The sequence below is a fragment of the Zootoca vivipara genome, chromosome 1, assembly GCF_963506605.1.
Source record: "Zootoca vivipara chromosome 1, rZooViv1.1, whole genome shotgun sequence".
In the NCBI taxonomy this organism is placed as follows: domain Eukaryota; kingdom Metazoa; phylum Chordata; class Lepidosauria; order Squamata; family Lacertidae; genus Zootoca; species Zootoca vivipara.
The window spans coordinates 73,765,566-73,770,315 of record NC_083276.1 but is presented as its reverse complement, the minus strand read 5'-3'; positions in this window follow the sequence as shown (position 1 = coordinate 73,770,315).

Below are 4,750 nucleotides of genomic sequence, written 5' to 3'. Positions count from 1 at the left end.
AACATTTGTAGAGCACCAGGGTGCAATAGTTGCATGGGTGAGTTAGATTGGCTCTTTTTTCTTTTCTTCTTTAAACAAACCTTCAAAATGACTGAGACAGGATGCTGGTGTTTACAATAAAACAGGTTTATGGACCTTGTCATTTGACATCTCACATAGGGATGACGGCAATACTGAACTGCAAAATAAGCTGGAAAGAGAAAGTCGTCATGTACCATTCGGAGGTCACTCTGATGGATAATGACACTTTAAAACATGTTTTGCACTTTGGGCTATAATTTCTTCTAAAAACGGGACAGCATCAAATACATTTTTGGGCTAATGAAAAACAGAATTGTAAATATATTAGCAAACAGGCCATCTGAATAGGCCCTGCTGGTGGTCTCTGTGGAGTCATATAACTGGGGCTGCTTGCACTTGGATAACCTCCTGGTAGCAAGAGAAAATGTTTATGAATCTAAAATGGCTCACAAACGTAAGAACAAATGATTACTTTATCCTGAAAAACTGAACTGCAAGTGACTTCTCCTGGCAGTTTGTCATTGCTTCGTCTCCCACTTTAAAGCATTTGGTCACCCCGCCAATAAGCAAAGATAATGTCGCTGAATGTTGACACCAAGTTGCAAGCAGACATTTGCAAGATGGCAGAGTGAAGAGCTCACAAACAGAAGGCAGCCTATGAATGGATCTTACTGCCAAGGAAGGAGGAATGGCAAACAAATGGGAAGAATCCATAGCTGGCTTCCGAATCCTCTGCCCAAGCCTTGATGCCTCTGCTTGTACAAAATGTCTATTACTAGGTTGAGAGAGATGTTCCAGGTGCAGCCTATTAAAGCTGATCCATGTTTGTTACTTTGGGAGCTCCTCACTCTGTTAGTTTTAAGCATCGTAGTATGTGAGTGTTTTGCAATCCTCAACATGTTCACCCGAAATCACCCTGCAAGGGAGGGAAAACTTGTCACTCCCACCCGGACAACATGGAGAACTGTATGACTCAGATCACGAAGATCTTATTCCCAGAGTAGGAAATTAAGAGGAAGGTCTTGACCCCGAATGGTCTTCCACCTTGCTTCTCTGACACGGCTTTTAGCTTATTATTTTTTATTATCCCCATGTTCAGGAGATGGGAGATTCTGAGCTTTCATTACATGTGTCAGGCAGCATACTGTTTCAAAAGAGGCAAAACCAGTTACCCTGAACTGGACATTGCACTCCCTGCAGTTTAAATAATCCCCGATGCTCTCATTCCACACCCCATGGCAAGCAGTTTCACGTCTATAAATAGACATACTACAAATAACAGTTAGCATTGGACTATTAACATATGCAAAGGCCTGCAAAGTTATCCGAGGAAGAATACAACAGAGAGGCCAGGCACCAATACACAATTGCTTCCATTTAACAGACTTCTTGCTCTGTTCTTCCCAAGGCCTGATTTATGTATGACACAGGGCAATGCCAAAATGATTACCCATGTAAATGTTTCACACATGCCTTGACACATTTAAATGCATCTGCACTATGCACCACTTGTTTGCATGAAGTGCTAATAGCATGACATCAGCAGGTCCATCTGGGCTACCCGTCACTGGCAGGCTAATAGTGCATGGCAATGGGCTGCCATTTGTGATGGCGAACTGCCTTGTGATATAGGCAGATGTTAAGGAGTCCAGTGTGGTGCAATAAGATACCGTTTGGCAAACGGTTGTCTTTCTTCATGCTGAAAGAAATGTTAAAGTAATGAGAGAAAATATTTCTGGACCCGTAGAGAGAGAAAGAGAGAAACATGTAAATGTATCCAGAGTAAGGCCCATTCCACTTCCTAGAGGCACAGCACCATGGAGAGAAAAGAATTATGGGATCTCTTTATAGGAATCCACTGAGCATACATCTTTGAATGGGGAAAATGGAACATATAGTGAGTTCGGAACAGTCTTGGTCATAAAAACATGCCCAACTCAAGTCCAACTGGTTTCACAGTAGGCCAATTGAAAACACAACTAAATCCAGATACAACTCAACCTGTAGGAAGTGTAGAAATAAGGCATGCCCTCCTGAATGACACTTATATAAGTACCATGCTGTTTGCCTGTGTCCATGTGAGTTCAGAAAGGAGATTGAGGTTGGAATTCAGTGTAGCACTGTGTGTGTGTGGGGGGGGGAGGGAATAAGGTCCGCTCGTGTAACAGGGCTTCTGTCTCTCCTCCTCCCACACCCCACATCACCTAAGCCTTTTCTGAGGCTTCCCCCAACCCTCCAGAGCAGATTTAGGGAATGCAGGGGATGATGAAGTCCTATTGCATGAGCAGACCTCATTCCACACATATATCAACTGTAGTTGAATCCCACCTGGAGTGTGTGTGAGAGAGAGAGAGAGAGAGAGAAGCAGGATTGGGGAGGGGAGGATCTGGGCCTTATTTCTGCAAAATGGGCATCTGAAGCTCAAGTTGTGTAAAAAGGACTTCTACAGAAGGAGAGGACCTGATGCAAACATCATTGCATATTGCCTGTCTCTGCATCTCCGTTGTCTTAGGATTGATGTGCATGTTTGTGGACATCACTTAATTTCTCATCATTTGAATAGTGTCCATTTAAATGCATTGCACTTGGAGGCAACGTCAGGTGATATGGAAGCAGACAATATGTGGTGGCTTTTTTTTTTTACAAATGCCATCACTTCATAATACAATCTGGATGTGCATGTGCCAACTCATCCTTGCATTCCCTGCCTCATAGCTTTGCTTTCTGACTTCCATGATGTGCAGGCTGCTCAGTATGTTCAGAAGCAGAAACTTAAGCCTGCCAAGTTGCTTCTCTACTACTACCTAATATAGCTACACCTTTTTTTTAGGGGGCAGGGCAATTTTCGAGCTGCTTTGCTATCCTCCTCCCGCCCCTGCCATGATGCAAGCATTGCATACTTTATGGATCGTCACTCACTGGTCATTTAATGACTTACTTTCCTCGCAGTGGGTGGTGGTCATCTGTAGCCACTGGTAAAAGCAAACATTATCCCACCCAATCCCTTCCCCCTTCACATCATGGCCAGAAACGACAGACGATCACCTCTCTATGCAATCAGAGCCTCCATATGGTATGTTTTAAAGTGGCCACTTCATGGCTGGCTGTCATCAGATTCCGCTTGCCGTCACTGGGAGACTTTGTTTCAATAAGAGCACAAAAACTATCACAAGACCTGTCTTGTTTTCGGGCAAGCAAGAGAAATCTGTAGGCACGGGTTTAAGTCCTGGCTAATGTGCCTGTCATGCTTGACTGTGCAGAGGGGCCATCTTTGTACAATATGGGGCTTCCCCTCCCCTTCTTAGGCACGATTCTGCTTTTTATTAGCGCAAACTGGCAATGAAGGAGATGGGGATGGTGTGTTGTGAGTTACTGGGGCGAGGGAAGGGAGAGCTGGTGCTAGTTCCTTCTTTAATGAAAACCAGCTTTTCCAGAAACAGAAAAGACCTTGATAAACCTCCTGGCTTCCTGCTAGGGGGTTTATTCACCCTTCCTCTTGGATCAAGCACCAGTTTTGGCTGGGATCTTGTTTTAAGACTTTCCACCTTAGGTAATTTATTTTGTTCACCACTGAGAATAACTTTAGGGCAAACAAAAGGATTTGTGCTTTACTGGTTGATCCAGTATGGACCACACATATATTTGGATGCTGTTATTGAACATAACGTATACCCTCCACCCAATAACCAAGCACCATAGTATTTATCAGCAGTGGTGTAATGACCAGTGATGCATAGAAGGGCATCTCAAGGACAACAAGAACCATAGCCATGGCCCCTCGGCTGCATGTTATTATTTGTAATTATTGTAGGAAATTATTTACATACCATAGTATCTACAATTATCTACAGTGGAAGAAGTGGAGAATTATTACACTGCTCAAGCAACAGGTAGGGGGGGAAATGACTGATGCCAGTGGCATTTGCCCACGTGCCTGTCTTATCACTTCCAATACCTGCACTTTCCTTTGATGCCTTCTAGGTGACCCAGAATGAAATCAGCTTGGCTATTAAAAGCAATGGGCTGGCACAATCACATTAGGCTAGGTTGTAAGCCAGATCCGGTCACACTGTTCTGTAACTCTGCCGTGTCAGTATAGGGATAGCTCCCGAGCATGGAATTCTAATTCTTAAAATTATTATTGTGGACATTTTAATCAGAGCCAAAGAAGACATGGCAAGCGAGCACAGAAAACAGCAACTAAGTGTCTAGTTCCTCTCTCCCCTTCTTTTCTATAACATCTAGTAGATAAGACCTCATACTGCAATATCAGGACATTCTGTGTTTTTTTGACCCAAGCCCCCCTCACATGGTTGGCAGTCTGAGATGGGAATGGAGTAGATGCAGGAGACGCAGAATGCCATGACATCGTGACATGAAGTAAGCTCTGTGATGATCTTGACTTCCATTGGCCTAATGGCCAGGCACCCATTTTTAACAGAATCTCCCAATGACAACACTTTAGAGCCAGTGGAATATTGGTTCTAGTCTTCCTCTCTGCAAATTTGTGATCTTCTGGAGAAACACACACTGAAACTTTCTGGGTGTTTCCCATTAAAATTTTTTATTAATGTGTTGCTAGGTTGAAATTCCCCAGCCATGGGGTATGAGTAATTCCTGGCCAGGCTGACCCAGAGATGATAATTTGGCCTTCTTCCTGATACCTTCTTTAGTATGGAGAATGGGAAACCATATTAGTATAGGCATTCCTGATTGGCTTTTTACAAGC